General features: G+C 44.1%; 1 long non-coding RNA gene across 1 annotated transcript; it reads left to right on the forward strand.

Annotated features, from left to right (window-relative positions):
• The first annotated feature begins 13,075 nt into the window (after positions 1-13,075).
• Positions 13,076-16,384, forward strand: LOC109396820 (uncharacterized). The gene is made up of 3 exons (XR_002126926.1): positions 13,076-13,637; positions 14,444-14,558; positions 15,943-16,384. It is a non-coding gene; the product is annotated as an uncharacterized LOC109396820 (long non-coding RNA).
• The last annotated feature ends 1,483 nt before the right edge of the window (positions 16,385-17,867 follow it).

Consider the following 17,867-nt stretch of genomic DNA (forward strand, 5'->3'; position numbering starts at 1 on the left):
GCTATAACCCCTAATTTTGTCTATAGCTGAAATGGTACATTCAATGCTTTTTCCAAGAAACTAAAAAATATCCTAGAGGCATGTTGTCTTATAGTTTTATCCTCGACCGCCCCCCCACACACCAACCCCTGACCTAAGGAGGTCACGAGGAAGTGTCTCGGAATGCTGAGGCCTGGTGGAATGATATTGGTTATCTCCCTTACTTCATGGCCGCAGCAACAGTTGCACCATCCTGGGGATTGTGTGTATAGGAGTATGAAGGCACAGCATGTGTTGGGATACAATGGGGCTGGTTGATGGTAACTAGCTATAAGGTACTTATCACACGAACGTTTGAAAAAAAAAGTTTCACTCCTTTGAAGTTTCTTAATAAAAGCTATGAATTGGCTCGATTTGGGGCTCAGTTCCAGAGAGAGAACTGCAGTCCCCTGACCTCACCTTAACTTTATCCTTGTCTATTGTGTTCCTTTAACCCTTCTCCGCCCCTCTGACTCCCCACTGCCCATGCTACACGGAACGCGACGCGACAGAGGTAGCATGATGAATGCCTTTTAACCCAGAGAAGGATGCAGTCCCCTAGAGAGGAGGGCCTTCCTACCTCCCCTCCCCACCCGCAGCCTGTGGCCTGACTATTCCTCCGCTTAAGTCAGGTGAGCAGCCTGGGGCCCGGTGTCGGGTGTGGTCTCCATCACAGGCACAGTCCACCTGCTAACCACCAGGCCATTCACTTCACCTGGCCTTAGGAGCTTGTGGGTCTTGAACAGATGGCGAGTCTGAGTAACAGAATGTCCTTTGACAAAACTGTTCACTGATATCCATGTGGGATATTTAGATTTTAAAAAAGTGCTTCCTGTTCCAAAAGATTCTCTGGATCACTGAGAAAAGAAAAATTTGTGGCAAAGCTTCAAGTCATGAGGGAGCATGTTCCTGTAACAGTGGTCTCTTAAGGTGCCTAAGATCAGTGACAGGAGCATTCAATTTTGGTAAAATTATGATTAATTGAAAAATATCACAATAATTTCTAAGTCCCTCACAAGGTGATGTTCTGTTTTATGACTAAACTATGAATAGCTTCCCAGGAAGCAATATTGTAAATCTGAGGACCTCACTCTTAAGCACTGTGAAGACAAGGAATGTGGTTGTGTATCCAGTTACCACAGTAACCCAGTTCCCAACCCAGTGTCTGGCACATAATAGATGCTCCAGTAATAGTGTGAAAAATAAAATAATCACTCTGAAAACACACAAGTTTTGCAATTTGCCTTCTCAAACTAGATGTTTCTTTACTGCAGGGATTTAATTCTGCTGTATCTTTTGCACATTTTCACATTAAACCGTAAGTAAATTTTTGTGTAGATGGAAAAATCCCACACACAAGTATAAATACATGTCATATAACAGAAGCTCAAGAAATGTCTTCTGAGTGAATAATTGAAAAGTTATTTGAAAATAATTAACCAGAATTAAAATATGTATATACATGTCTTTATGTATCATATACCAGTGCCAAAAAAATGTATACAAGTGGACACTTCGGTCAACATAGTTCTCCATAATCAGAAGTGTCTGGACGCTGATGGTAACCACTTTGAGAACCTCTTGTAATGGAAAAGTCAAACGTGACTTGTATTCATCTTTTGTTATTGGTATATATTGAGTATTATAATTTTAATAGTTTTTTCCTTTCTTAAAATGTGTATATATTTTTTGGTGTTATATATAAATATAAATATAAATATATATGTATATTTGCACATATATATGTGTGTGTGTTTACATATAATGCATTTTTATTTTAGATTGTAATCCAAGAGACCCTTGGTCAAATTTCTCTTTAGAAGCTTTAAGCCTTCTTAACATTCATTATACATAGAGTGATATTTTCCCCTCTCTCCTGGGGGAAAAAAATTAAAATAACAATTTGTGACTGTCCACTATTTTTCCCAAGGTTGTTACATCACAATTTGAATGTATATTTTAAAATGTTTTATTATAGGTTTTTTAAAAAAACTTTATTGGGGAATAATGTGTTTTTTCCTGGACCCATCAGCTCCAAGTCAAATTGTTGTCCTTCCCTCTTAGTTGTGGAGGGTGCAGCTCAACTCCAAGTCCAGTTGCCATTTTCAATCCAGTTGCCGGGGGCGCAGCCTACCGTCCCATGCGGGAATTGAACCAGCAATCTTGTTAAGAGCACGTGCTCTAACCAACTGAACCATCTGGCCGCCCACGGGAAGCTCAGTGGCAGCTCAACTCAAGTCATAGTCTTCAATCTAGTTGTGGAGGGTGCAGCTCACTGCCCCATGTGGGAATCGAACTGGCAATCTTGTTGCTCAGAGCACATGCTCTAACCAATGAGCCACCTGGCCGCCCCTTGAATGTGTATTTTTAAGAAAGACAAATTTTACTTGATTGCAGCAAAAGGATGGAGAATGCTTGCAAGTTTTCTATGAGAGATATCTCTTCAAAAATTGTGCTAGCTTGCTATTGAAAGTTGTTAGTAAAGATGGAAAGCAGCCTTACCAATAAAACCCCTGCTCAAATTATGACAAGATGACCTCACTATCAATTGTTCTGCCCTGAGAGATGTTCTAAGAAACACTGAAGACATCCTTTCAAGTAGACACCAGGTTTAAGCAAAATGTGGCTCACCAGCACTAAGGGTCCAGATCTGCTCAATCATGTGCAAAATGATGAAATGCTCAAGCAGGAGAACCAGTGTGGGAATACATAAGTATTGTCTCCTATCACTGAGTCTCTGGGTCATTTGAAATTCTGAAATTTCTACTCCATTGTTTCTTTCAGAAGGTCTAAAAAGTTAGGCTTCTCCTGAAGAAGGAAGTCACTCAGATATTGGTGAGAAAGTAACCCTGGTGAGCACCATATTGGAAAAGGTTATGAGGCATTCTTTATTCAGGTCTGACACTATTTAGAGCAGGGCTGGAAAGCAGGGAGAAGATGGGTTCCATGTCTAACTGCATGATCTCAGGAAAGCCTCTTCAGTCTCCTTAATGAGAGGTTTTCTCATATATATATATATATATATAACAAGAATATTAGAAATGTAAGATATTGTCCAGCTATTCAGTCTTTAAAAAATTACTGAGTTCTGTAACTTAACACTGTTCTTAGCACTCAAGAGAATCAAAAGACAAAGCAGGGGGGCAGTCGGTTAGCTCAGTTGGTTAGAGCTCAGTGCTAATAACACCAAGGTTGCTAGTTCGATCCCTGCATGGGTCACTGAGCTGCACCCTCCACAACTAGATTGAAACAACTACCTGATTTGGAGCTGATGGCTCCTGAAACACACACACACACACACACACACACACACACACACACACACACACACACACAAATGTCTGGGAGACTATCAATAAAATGATACATTAAAAAACAAAATCAGGGCCGGCCGGGTGGCGCATTGGTTGGGAGCTGGCTTGGGACGCCAGAGGGCCCCGGTTTGGATCCCACATATGAGGGCCGGTGGCACTGCCCTCTGCAGCTGGGATGATGAACGACAGCTCAACTTGGAGCTGGGCTGCCATGAGTCGCCAGCGCCGGCGACGGTTAGGCTGCAACCCCTGCTGCAGTGGGTTGCCATGGGCTACTGTGTATACCCAGCAGCCAGCGTGAGCGGCTCTCAAGCCACCGTGAGCGGCCGTCCAGAAGCCGGCGACTGATCTGCCTCTGCCAGGAAGAGCACAATGATGGTGCCAACTTGGGCCAGTGAGGCAACGTCCTCCACAACTAGACTGAGGAATAAGATGACAGCAACTTGTCTGTTCCCTTTCCTCCGATTCCCCAGTGCTGTTCCCATCCCCCAATTCCCCAATAAAAATCTTAAAAAAAAAACAAAAAACCCAAAAACAAACAACAAGAAAAAGCAGGTACAACTTCCAGTCCTGTAGAGCTTGCCTTTTCCAACTTTCTAATTACCCTTATGATACACATTTCATGGATGTATGCATTGTACATAATGCCACTCTAGAAGCAATAAAATACAAACCTCAACTCTTAGGTTGTTCCTTGGTCACTTACTCATTTAATATTCTGTGGTGGTAGATACTGGGACAAGTGTTTTCAGGATACTAAGATAAATGTGACACAGACTTTAACCTTGGGGAGCCAGCTCATCATCTAGTAGGGAGACTGAAAGATGGGAGAGTTAGTAAAGGCATACAATGATACCTATCACAGGGACCTCAGTAAGGGGAGAATCATATCTTATTGGGAAACTGAGTGATGGGTTCTGCTAAGAGGTGAGATTTAAGCTAGATCTTTAAAATGGGCAAACTTTTAGATGGGTAGGGAATCTAGGAGTAGAAAACAGCATGAGAAAAAAAACCACATAATTACAAGCAAACACAGAATATGTTTGGAAAAATGGAGAAAAGATCCATTTGGCTGTTGCAGAGGTCAGGGGGGCATACTGGGGACATAGCTGCCAAGCCATCCTGGGGAATTGGCTCTTTATTGTGGAGACTTTGGTGACTCCTGAGGGTTTTGAACACAGGAATGACATGCTCACATTCAAGATGACAAAGTCAGTGTGGTCCAGAGGCACAGGGAAGAGAAGAGAAGAGAAGAGAAAAGTTTTATCTAGTCCTGGCAACAACAACAAGTAAGTGATGCAACAATAACTGAGTGACCAACTACTACTTGTTGGGTGCTGAGGAGGAAGCAAAGACAAGATCAAGCTTTAACGTTTAGAGAGCAAAGCCAGGATAAATAACAGAGATTCAATACCAGCAAAATGCCCAGACAATAATGAAGACTCCCAACTCCCACCTTGAGGAGTGGGGGAAATAGTTTATGAGAGAGAAAAGGAGTATTCTAAGAGGATTCAGAGACCTAAAAATGCCACCTGAACTCTAAGCCAGAAGATTCTAAACGGACTTGATCTCATAAAAAATGTGTCTACTATGTTCCAGGCACTATTCCAGACACTGGGCAAATAAACAGGTCACTGCTCTAATGAATTTACAAGTTAGAAGGAGAGACAGACAGTAGACACATAAGTAAGTAGACATATAATAAATCAGGTGGTGCTAGGTGGTGTGAAGAAAAAGAAATCACATAGATAGAAGAGAGAACAATGTACATGGGGGGTCTGGGAAAGACTTTCTGAAGGTGTGATATGTCATTAGCCAAGGGAGCAAGCTTTCAGATAGCTTGGCAATATCCCCCAGATCAAGGAAACAGCATGTGAGATGACAGTGTCCCTGGCATGTCCTAGGAAGAGCAAGGAGATTGAGGGCTGGGAACCAGTGAGCAGGGTGAGGTGTATGGTGAGGCAAGAGACTTGTAGGCCAAAATGAGGGATTTGGATTTTATTCTGAGCAGGATGGAACCATTGGAAAACTGTGGGCAAATAACAGGGATTTGTGACTGTTGTGTGTTGTGTTTATGCTATATGCCAACATCTAAATTGATGCCTGACACTTAACAGATAGTTAGCCAAGATTTGTTAAGATTTGTTGAATGAATGAATGACCGTTTGGGCTGCTGTATAGACAATAGATTGCAGATGGACAAGAAATGCAGGAAACTGACTAGAAATCGAGTGCAGAAGTCGAGAAATCCTGGTGGCTTACCTAGGGGTGGCCGTGCTGGATGAGGGCGGTGAGAGGGAGGGAAAGCAATTTGCTGAAAGCTAGATTTGGGTGAGTGAGAGAGAAATAAAAAAACTCGAAGGCTGGGCCGGCCGAGTGGCACGATGGTTAAGAACTGGCTTGGGATGCCAGAGGGCCCTGGTTCGGATCCCACATATGAGGACCAGTGATACTGCCCTCCACAGCTAAGATGCTGAACAACAGCTCGACCTGGAGCTGAGCTGCTGTGAGTCGCCTGAGATGGCGTAGGCTGCAGCCCCTGTGGCAGTGGGTTGCCATGGGCTACCATATGTAGCCAGCAGCCAGCGTGAGCGGCCAGCAGCCCCAGTGAGCGGCCGTTCAGAAGCCAGTGACTGATCTGCCTCATCCAGGAAGAGCGCAATGATGGTGCCAACTTGGGCCAGTGAAGCAACGTCCTCCACAACTAGACTGAAGAACAAAACGACAGCAACTTGTCTGTTCCCCTTCCCCCCAATCCCCAGCCACTGTTCCCATCCCCCCAATTCCCCATTAAAAAAATCTAAAAAAAACCCCAAACAACTCGAAGGCATTTGGCCTGAGCAACTAGAAAGACAGAGATGGAAAACACTGGAGGGAAGCATGTTTGGAGAGTGATAATGGGGGGTGGGGAGGGGTAGAGAGGTTGTTACACATAAGAGTTTAAGATTACATGGCATTCAAGGAAAGATGCTGGCAGTGGCAGATTCCAGTCTGGTGTTCTGGGAATGAGTTAAGACTGGTGAAATCAATTTGGAATCATCAGCATGAAGTCAGTATTTAAGATCAATGGCAGGGTCATAGGTAAGAAGAGAAGAGATCTGAAAGCCAAGCCCTGCAGAAGTCCGTCATGTAGAGGTCAAAATTCAGCAGAGGTCAGTAGGGACAAAAATTCAGGGACTATAAAGAGAGCCTAAGAAAAAGGTTCCAGGAGGCAGCAGGAAGACCGAAAGAACCTGGTGTCTGGAAAGCCAGGAGCTTGAGAAAGAGGGAGGAGTGTGCAAAGTGCTGCTGATGATAGGGAACTGACCTTGTACTCGACAAGGCAAAGACCACTGGGATTGTCATGGGAACAGTACAAGGGAGTGATGGGGACAGCAGCCTGGGTGGAGTGTTTCAAAGAGGCAGAAGGAGAGATGCAGCAGGAGCACAAAGAGACCTTAAGATGAACTGATACTGTTCTGGTCTCAGGCTGCATGGCAGGTGTTAGTTTTATTCATTTCTTCATAATTTACATATATGTTAAACGTATTGTCTAAATCAAACATTACACGATAAAATGTGTCTTTACAGGCTGAGTTGGAAAGAGTGGAGAAAGCTAGTGTAGACAACTTTTTAAAGCGTGTTCCAGGAAACAGAACATCAATGTCATAGGGGGATGTGGAGTCAGGAAATCTGTAAAGTGTAATTAATATATTATAGTTCATTTGTGTGCCAAGTTTCCCTCCTGTTGTCCTATTTACACACAGATCCTGTGCCTGTTATGGACAGAGGGGAGAGGGGTAGGAAATGCGGGCATTTTCACAAAAATAACTTGTGCTAAAAAAAAAGGGGGGGGGAGGGGCCAACCTAGTGGCTCAGTTGGTTAAGAGTGTGAGCTCTGAGCAACAGGGTCGCCAGTTTGATTGCCACATGGGCCAGTGAGCTGCCGCCGGAGCTGAGCTGCCAACAGATGGCAGAATGGCTCAACTGCTGAGCGCACGTGTTCCTAACAACAAGGTTGCCTGTTCACTCCTGCATGGGATGGTGGGCTACGCCCAGCTGCAACTAAGATTGAACATGGCACCTTGAGCTGAGCTGCCCTGAGCTGCCAACGGGCGACTGGATGGCTCAGTTGTTATGACATGTGCTCTTGGGAACAAGATTTCCGGTTCTGTGTCTGCCTGGGATGGTGGGCTACGCCCACCCACAACTAGGATTGAACTCGGCACCTTGAGCTCAGCGGCTGCGAGCTGCTGATGGACAGCCAGATGGTGACTAAACTTGGAGCTGAGCTAGCTGTGCCCTCCACAACTAGGATTGAAGGACAACAACTTGGCTGTTCTCCTTCCCCAGGTCCCCAGTGCTGTTCCCTTTCCCAAATTCCCCCAATAAAATCTTAAAAAAAAAAGAGGCAAAAATAGCTTGTTAATTAAGTAGTTTTAAGTTTTGATGGTAAAAGGAATTATGAATAACAGTAAAGAAAATGAGAAGTATTTTGAACAATAAAAACCTATGGGTGTGTCCTTAGTGTTCTCAGCTGGTGGGAAGGAAGTGACACAATGCTGGGCCCCATTAACTCATGCTGACAGCAGGCCTACTTCGACGAATCCCAGTCTCCCATCTTTTTTCCACCCTGTTATCCTGAATCTCTGAATTTCAATGCTGTGCAGAACTGAGATTTCTGTTTCTCAAACTGCTGTGACTTAAACCCTGAAAGCAAAAGCAGGGAACATTTGTGCAAGTTATATTGGTGTCAATTTAAGGGCAAAGTGATTAGATTACAATCCCTGGCCATGGATATGAACTTTGGTCTTTTCTTTCCCCTTTAACACATGTGGTATTTCCCTGACATCTGTGTAATACAAATAGATCTAGAAAGTGTGAAAAAGAAAATCTGTTCCACTAAATATATAAAAGGGACTCCACATGAAGTCCCCATGATAGTATTCTTCATCATGGGTACAGATGGCACCCTTTTCCAGCTCTCCCCACCTCCCCCCACCCTAAAAGTGGCTTTAAGTTCCATCCACTGAATTCTCCAAAAAATACTGCAATTCAATATATGCCTGATAAGACCAGAAGAGCCTCCCTGTACACTATATCTTTATTTATGAGCTCTCTGTGTGCATCAAGCTTTGGGCCAATGAATCAGGGAAAGCATGGGTTCTGAATTAATAATATGAATGGCACACATCACTTGTTGCTATGGAAATCCAGATTTTTTTCCAGTGACCTGGGAGCTTAGTGGTCTTTGCAATATCTTGCTAATAAGCAGTGACATCCTGCACCTACCACTCACTTTCCCTACAGCGCCCATGCCACAGATTATGACAACCACTTACCAACACCCACACATGCAAACATTATGGTATGGGATATGTAAATCACCTGTATGCCATTTTGTCTCCTAAAATATTTAAGAAGACTTTAACACACAAATGTCTGGTGGTAAGAAAGCTGATGAGAAATACATGTCTACTATACACAAAATCATCAGATGAACCAGTATGTCTCTAAACCTCACATATAACTTAAGAAACAATGCTCATGAAGAAAGTAGAAAAGGTTGAGACAAGTAAGAAAGTTATGAGGCTCTGACTCCTGCATTTAGTGGGGCAGGGTTGGGGGGGGTGGACAGTGATACTAGTGGCATGTGTTTTATGAATGTGACAAGAGGTCAACAGAATGAAGGAAGGGGCAAAAAAAAAAGAGAGAGAAAAATGAAGAAGCAGAAAGAAATGGAAAGGGACATTGTTGAATGAATCTCAGGGAACACTTTTCACTTCCAGTTATTCAGCTGTGAACACACTCATGGTGTGAATAAAAATGCTTTACTATATATTTTGGAGGCTTGCCTCTCAAACCCTAAAATTCTAAACAGTTTATATAGGAGTGGGGATTGTATGTTTTTTGAAACATGAAATGTCACAAACCTTTTCCTAGTTTTACAAATAAGAAAAAATTACTATATTTGTAGAGAATAGCATTAACAGGGAACCCAAATTGATTATTAGATAACCCAGGGCCTGACATACACAGACTTAATTAGTTCTACTAGATAGATGATTGACAGATAGATAGATAGATACATATATACATACATACATACATACATATATACATACAGATGATATAGATGATACAGTTTTAGACATACAGATATAGATACACACACACACATACATATATAGACAAGTTAAATTATCACTAATATATTTTACCCTTCAATTGGCTCAATTAAATAAACCATTAACAACAATCAAAGAATCCTGGTGTTAGAAGTGACTTTTGGGATTACCTGGTTCAACTCCCCACTTTTAAAGAAGAAGAAACTAAACCTCTCTATTATGTGAAAATTGAGAGGAAAAGTGACTTGAAAAAAGCTACACTGAGCATTTCACACTGTTTTCCCTACAAAGCTGTGAACATAAACATGCCTAGGGCTGCATTACAGAAAGGGCATGTGGGTACTGAACTTCCTGGTTTCCTAAAGGTCACCTGTCCTATTTTTTAAGATAGAAAGGAAGGAGGTGAAGGGAAAGAAGCAGGCGTCTCTCAGTCTATAAGTTACACCTGTTAGCACAGAAATCTGTCTGTTGGGCAACTCCACCAGGGTGGGCTGGCCAGGAATGATGGCTGTCTCTGGTGGAACTGCTGGGTTGTTTCAGAAGCATTTGGAGAGGAGGACAGCACACGGGCGTTCACCATTCCTGCCTAAGTGCAGGTTAGAGGACAGAGCGCTTGGGCTAAACGAGTTTCCTTCTAAGGCCACAGCAAGACAGAACAGAGCAGATATCAGATCAATTTTACCAAAATGGACAATATAGGTCATTCAAGTAAAAAGTAAAGGACCCAAACCTGCAGCATTTGACTTGCAGTCTGCCTCATTTTCTACTGAGGTCAGGGTACAGCCTCTCTCAGAAGCAGTGTAGTGGAAGAACTGTCTTGCCAGTTCTCCTCAGCGTCTTACATAACCAAGAGAAGAATTCCCATCTACCTCCTGCCTAAACAAGTAGATGGTATTTTTATGTCCTGAAATCCACTCAATCAACATTGCTGAGAACATACCATGGACCAGTGTGCTGCAGAAATGAGAGGTAAATCTAACAATGTCTTTGTCATCAAGGCACTCATACCATATATGAGACAACTCATATAACTGCAATATAGTAAGTGCTCCCTTAGTGGTATGGACTAAAGTGCTATGGGGAAACAAGAGAGGGAGTGATTCATAATAGCAGGTGCTGTTATTCAGGATGTTATGTTGATTGTAACTTAAAAAAACAAAACAAACAAATAAAAAAACTAGCACACTACTGTAGAAAACTATGTGGATAAGCATAAACCAATGACCCAATATCTCGACTATCCCTAAATTGTACAAATTACTATAAGCACATGAAAACACTTTGCTTACCTGTTTAGTATAAATGTTGCCTCACTCATTTTTATAACAAGCAAAGTACTAGCCAGTTTTATGAGCAATAGCAAATTCTATCAGGGAAAGGAAGTCAGACACTATTGCCAATTACTGTGTAGGATGAAACAGCTAGCTAGAGTCTTTCATTCAAAACAAAGCAAAACAAAAATCATTGGAAATAAGCTATCTTCTTGATTATCCACAAAAGATGGGGCTGGAATAGATACTAATCCACAAATAAAGAGAAAACCTGTTATCCTATTAATTCGATCTTTTTCTCTCTCCCTCAACCCCCACAAAATCTTTTGCTATAGTGGGGGAAAAAATGAGCTGTTTGAGTTTTTGGATAATTTAATTTATGAGAAAAACGCAGATACTGGGGTTAAAAAGACTGCAGGTATAAAAATAAACCATAAATTCTAGAATCAATCTCTGGTTTGCTTATATAGTTAGGGCTATGACCATTTGCTTTGCTAAACTGAGTAACTTTTCTTACTCTTCTACCATTATCACACAATGTTGGAACTGAAAGTAACCGTAGAAATCAGGTAGTCCAACTTGCTCACTTTACAGATAAGGAAGAGAGGACGCGCTGAGCTTGTCTTCCCATGACCACATCTGGTCTTTTAGCATTTCCTGTAATAATAGTCATACCTAATGCAAGCATCATAAAAGGTAAAGCTTAAAATTATCTTTTAAAACACCCATCTTTAAAAACCAGAGGTGTAAAAGGAATCAAATTATGCTATGCAAACAGATCACAGCAGCTTCAATCCCATACTGATGCATTGACAGGCTTTTCAGCTTAGGATGTGATCTCCCTACCAAGTCAATAATGTCACCATCTGAAACAACTTAGGCAATTTGCCTTCATGAAATTACTCCCCTAGACAAAAGAAGAAAAAAAAAGACTGTCAATTGCACAAAGCTGCCAACGGTACTACTAGACAAGGACTCCAGAATTGGTCAGAACATGGTTTATTCAAGTAAACATTCTGAAGTCATGTAGGTCTAGGAACTAAAATAACGCTATGTTTTTCCAATGCCACATGCCAGAAGAGGTATCAAACAGAAAGAAGGGACAGCAGGGAATTCTACCACCCTTGATTTGTCTACCAAATGGGCACACAGTCCATACCATGGTGGCATGGGACTCTAATCCCTTCTTAGCAAACAACACACATTTTCAAAATGAATCCCCGATCTAGAACGAATTACCGTTAATAGTCAAAGCCGGAGCGAATCCACTGATGAGAAACGCAGATCTGGCCACCTGCTTTGAGCCTCCCTGGACGACACTGCTGGGGTCTTTAGAGGCTGGCTTTTTTGGTAGGGCATCTGCCCTCCTAAATAGCGCTCAAATCCCAGGGAGAGAAAGAAGATTCTTTCCTTAGTCTTTGAACTATGCTTATCTTCCTATATCCATTTCTGCTGAAGACAGCATGTTATCTTTTCAAAGAGAAAAAATAAAAACAAGGGGAGAATTGCACTACTGCAGATCCCAAGAAAAGTAAGCACAAAACTACAGCAACGTCAAATAATATTCAGCAATTAGGAAAACCCTCGCATGCTACCTGGTGTTGGCCCAGTGCATACTGGGGCACGCTGTGCCGGGAACCACAGGAAGCCGGGCATCTCTGCAGCCTGTGTCCCTGCCAGCTCTCCTTCCCCATCCCTCCCCCACCCCCAACCCCGACCCCGGCCACGCTCAGACATTTGGCAGAGAAGTTATGGTGCTCAGGCTCTGTATGCAAGACAGACTCCGCAAATGGGCCAAAGTGGCCGGGACGTCAAACTGCAGAGCAATCAGGAGGAGGGGGCCACATTGTTTGAGCCCCCGGATTTTGCTGCATTGTCACAGCCCAGCAATGTAGGGGGAGGAGAAAGCGCACCTCCAGCCAAAAATGGACCAGGCGCGTTTTCCCCAGCGGCTTCCTCTCAGCCTGTGTGCAGATCGCAGTACGGTAGGCGACAGGACCGGCTGCTCCCGCTAAAACTCAGGTGGCAGGCTCGGCTGAACGGCGCAACCAGCCGGGGACAGGGAGGCGCTGGAGGAGCACCCACACGGAGCATCTCGGCGCCTGCCACCCCCAGGGGAGGCAGAGCCGAATTTTCCACGCGCCTCCTGAGCTAGCACCCGCGGCGAGCTTGTGCGGGGGCTGTGGGCGCTCGCTCAGCTAGCCACAGGAATTGATTGGGATACAATTGTCTAAAAGCGGGCCCAAGGCGAAACCCAGATCTACAGCTTTGGTTCACAAGGGGTGGGTGTGGGCTGGGACAGGGGATTACGTAGGTTTCTCCGCCCCCTCCCCTGACACCTCTCCGTCACTGGAAGGGCGCCGGGGGTGGGGGAGGCGCTGCAAACCCTCTTGGGGGCTTCTTTGTTCCTCTCTGTGCTCACTAAAGGGCCGGGTGTGCCTGCTGTACCCGAGCGGGGGTCGCACTGGGGATGCCTGCAGGATCCTGGCTGCAGCGCGCCCCAGGCTGACAATTGAACCTCGCGGGAGAAGCGAGAGGGTGGAGAGGAGGGTGGATTCCCGGCCCTGATAAGGCGCTGCCAGGGCCTCGGGAGAAGCGGGAAAGCCGCCCAGAGAAGGGAAAGGAAGGGGGCAGCAGGCAGAGTCCCCGCCAGGCGCCCGCTTACCTTGGCAGCCTCGGCCTGGGCATAAATCATGCTCCTGTCGGCGCGTAGATGAGAGCCGGCGGGGCGTGCGTGCCCTACAGGGCGCGCCGGGCGACCGAGACCTGCGAGGGGGACTGGGGCGCCCACTCGTTACCGCCGCGCTCCGGGTGCTCCGGGCGAGCGGTGACCACCGCCACGACGGAGGGGCGTACGCAGCTCGGTGAGGGCCGGCTGGGTCAGAGAAGCGCTGTATTTCGGCTCCAACAACGGCTCCTGAAGAACGGTAATGCAGTACTCTCCATCGCTTTATCCTGCCGTCCGCATCCCCTCCCTCCTAGCCTGCTCCTTCTGTGGGTACCAGACTCTGGAACCAACCACAAGCCGGGCTCGCTCTCTTTAGCGCTGCCCCGCCCTGCAGCCTCCGCGCAATCCCCTCCCCCCCTCCCCCACCGTAAATATATATTGATTCTTGTTACCGCCGGGCCCATCCTTCCGGCACCCAGCACCAGTACTGGGCATATCCCGCGCCAGCTCCGGCCCATAGGCCCTTTTGTGTATGTGCAAACTGTTCATAAAGGACGTGGTCCGGACACCTCAGCAGGTACTCTGTGGCAAGTGTTCTACGGCCTGCTGTACACACTTTACCCACCTACCTTATATACTGTTATGAACACTCAAACACATGTCTAGGAACCGCCCAGTATTTGCACCGCAAACACGCAAAACAAACATTGTAATTACAAATGCAAAGGATAAAAATCCCCCCTAGAAAATCCATCGTTGGGCAAGCCTAGCTTTCAAACTGGGTTTTATGTTAAACGGTATCCAGTATCAGAATGCTAGAACTGGAAGGAAGCAACGGCTGGAAACCCCTCCTTGTACAGCCCATTGAGATGCAAAGGGAACTGCAGTGCTGGTTGTTGTTGGTTCCTGACTCTTTTGTGTAGGTAAATCTAAGTGCATCTGGTCTGTGCCTGGCCTGTGTTCACACAAGATGCAGTGATGTTGAACCACCTCCACAGTTTGTGATCCCATGACCTAATTGCATTTTCCACAATGCTTATTTACTTCTTCCCATTCTCCTGCCAGCACTCCCATAGAAGACATTTTCACACCCAGAAAAGTCTTTCCCATAACCCAAACTGCAGTCCTCCTCTAGAATAAACAGGGTCGGCCTTGACTCCAGACTTCTATCAAGACGAAGGTGAGCACAGACCTCCCCAAAACGTGTTGCCTAACTCCCCCCCACCCCCCACCCTCCATCCGCATCCCCGCAAACATTGTAAGATGGGCTGCTTCTCAGTGGATTTTATTTCACTGACCAGCCTCTTGGCATTGATTTCTCTCTCACAACCAGAACTTTCCAGAAGTGGAAAGCCTGGAAGATGTGAAGGCAGCTTCATCAACTATATACTTTTCTCCAGGGAGGCACACATCCTCAGGCTTCCCTTTCCTCATTCCACGGAGGAGGAGGTGCCCAGGCCTCCCCTTTCATGACAGACTCCTGCTTGCCTGCCACCTTTAGCTTTCCCAGTCAGAGCTCAACGCAGACCACTTTTCAAACCTCAGCCAATGATCCATGCAAAAAGCTGGGTACACGTTCCTCTGGGGGATTTTATACTCCAATTACTATTCCTTCCTAAATGAAGAAAACCCTCCAACAACAGAGGAGAGCAGGTTGCAGCTGTAAACAGCAACATCAACAAACTATGTCAGGTTTCTGACCAGAGACTTGAACAAAACCAAACTTCTGCCACAAGCCAGCATCCAATGGTTTCTAAATAAGCACAGTGTCACTAGACCACAGTAAAGGATCATTCTTTCCCTCAATTCATTGCCAGGATGGTCACCTCATTATTTGCAGTGATGCAGCATCCATTTGTTCTATCATGGAGATAACTCGACAAGTGAACATCTCTCATAAAGATTATTGATGTAACAATCCTGAGGTGGGTTTTATTTTCCCCTGGAGAGTTTCTTGCTTCTTTTTTTAAATACTGAAGACAAAAGATATAAAAGCAGGAGTACACAAAGTTTCACATTTCAACACATTACGCAGATAAAGAAGCTCCTATCCTAGTAAAGCATCTTCTACACACCAGGTGCTGTGGCCACATCCACACCAGCTGATTGTCTTGTTTATTCCTTACACTCACATTCTCTGGAGTATTCCTCTCTGTCCCACTGCAGTCTGGGTAGCATCATCCAATTTCACAGAGGAGAAAACCAGGGCTACATGGAGTTCTCATGTCATTGTCTGCAGAAGACCTCATATCTACAGGTCACTGACTTCAGCTGTCTTAACCTTCAAATAAGGTATATTTGGTGGAGAAATAAAAAGACATGCCATGAGTTTTAAAGCCACCCATGAATGAACCATATTTATCAGGCTCCAAATACCCATATTTATCAGGCTCCAAATACACTCCAAACACTGTTATAAATACAATTATAATAATAATTCACAGTCCCAATGCCTCCAACAATACTAATCTTACACATATATAATGGCATAAGATGATGAAAGCATTTTGAGAAGTATATTTACATGCTGATGCAACCTTTGTTTTTACCTTTTTTAACTCGAGGTCTGGTGGGACGCAGGAAAGGACTGGCATGCCTGCTCACCTCAGGCCATGTGCACATAAAGACAACCAGAACACAGTTCCCACTCAAGTGGCACCTACAATGCTGAGAAAGCTATGACGTGGACTGACCATGGACTTCACCATTGGGAAGAGGCTTCACCTCAGTGCTGGCAGTGAATGCCTTATAGCTACGGACCGAGCTGTTGTAGCTATGCTCATGGTGTCAAGTCTGACATAGTCTCTCTCCACAGGACAAATTATAGCCAGTGATACAAAATTATCATTTGAGGACACGTTAGTTCCTAAGGCTTAGAATAAAAAGCCTTAGGTCAGCTGAGCAAGTTATCTGAAAAACCAGGTCTTCCTCTGATGAGGGAAAAAAGATTTTAATTTTTTTCTTTTAAAAATTTTATTGGGAAGTTGGGGAAGGGGAACAGCCAAGTTGTTGTCCTTCAATCTTCGTTGTGGAGGGCACAGCTAGCTCAGCTCCAAGTCCAGTTGCCATCTGGTGGCTCCACGGCAGCTCAAGGTGCCGTGTTCAATCTTAGTTGTGGGTGGGCGTAGCCCACTATCCATGCAGGAGTCAAACCTGAAACCTTGTTACTAAGAGTGCACACTCTAACCATTGAGCTATCCTGCCACCTGTTGGTAGCTCAGCTCGGGTGCAGCTCACTGGCCCATGTGGGAATTGAACTGGCAACGCTGTTGCTCAGAGCTCACGCTCTTAACCAACTGAGCCCCTTGGCCAGCCCCAAGTGATTTTAATTTTGAAGAGTGAGTATACCTCAAGCAGATGCTGTGCTTGAAAGAGCATACGACTTTTCTATATGAATTTATTCACTCACTCAACAATTTTTTTAATGTGCTGTTTTCTGGGGATATAAGCTTGAAGAAGACAAAGTCTCTGACTTTGTGGGAATCAAAGCTGAGAGTACTAAAACTTCTAATAAACAAGTTAGCACTATATATTTGATGGATGAGATGGTAGGTAAAAATGGCAAGCCCATCATCACACATTATAAAAGCCACTAATTCAGACCCAGGTGGAGGGAGTGAGGGTGGGAGTCCAAGGGCAGACTTTTGGAATTGATAGTACCCAAGTTGAGTTTTAAAGGATCAGTAGGAGTTGGCAGATGAAGGAAGTGAAGGAGGAGCTTCCTAGATTAATGTGGCGAGGTCAGAAGATAGGCAGAGAGGTGTACAGTAGAGTCAAGAAAAATTCAGTCTGATTGAGATGCAGACAAATGCATAGGTGTGTAGCAGTGTCTTATTGTGTGGTTATAATTTGCATTTTCCTAATGATTAGTAAGGGTGAGCATCTTTTCATGTGCTTATTTTCCATTTTTAATGAAGTATCTGTTCAAAGCTTTTGTATATTTTTAAATGGGTTGTTCCTTTTAATATTGTTGAGTTTTGAGAGTATTTTATATGTTCTAGATAGAAGTTCTTTGTCTTCTTGTCTTCATGTGACTTGTAAATATCTGCCCCCTCCCCCCAAGTCTATGGCTTAACTTTTCATTCTCTTTTTAGTTTCTTTCACAGAGCAAAGTTTCTAAGATTGATAGAGTTCATTTTTATTAATTTTATTTTATGAATCATGCTTTTAGTATCATGTCTAAGAACTGTTTCACTAATCGAAGGTTACAAATAGTTTGGCTTATGTTTCGTTTTGGTTTTTCTTTTTTTCCCAACTTGTATAGTTTTACATCTCACACTTAGGTCTTTGGTTCATTTGGAATTATTATTATTTTTTAGCTGTGAGGTACGGATTGTGGGTTTTGTTTGTTTTTGCATGTGAGTGTTCAATTATTCTAGCACTGTATATTGAAAAGACGATTGAATTGCCTTTGCAAATTTTCTAAAATAAATTGGCCATATGGGTCTCTTTTTGGATTCTCTATTCTGTACTAATGATCTGTTTGTCG

The sequence above is a fragment of the Hipposideros armiger genome, unplaced genomic scaffold (assembly GCF_001890085.2).
Source record: "Hipposideros armiger isolate ML-2016 unplaced genomic scaffold, ASM189008v1 scaffold_547, whole genome shotgun sequence".
NCBI classification, from domain to species: domain Eukaryota; kingdom Metazoa; phylum Chordata; class Mammalia; order Chiroptera; family Hipposideridae; genus Hipposideros; species Hipposideros armiger.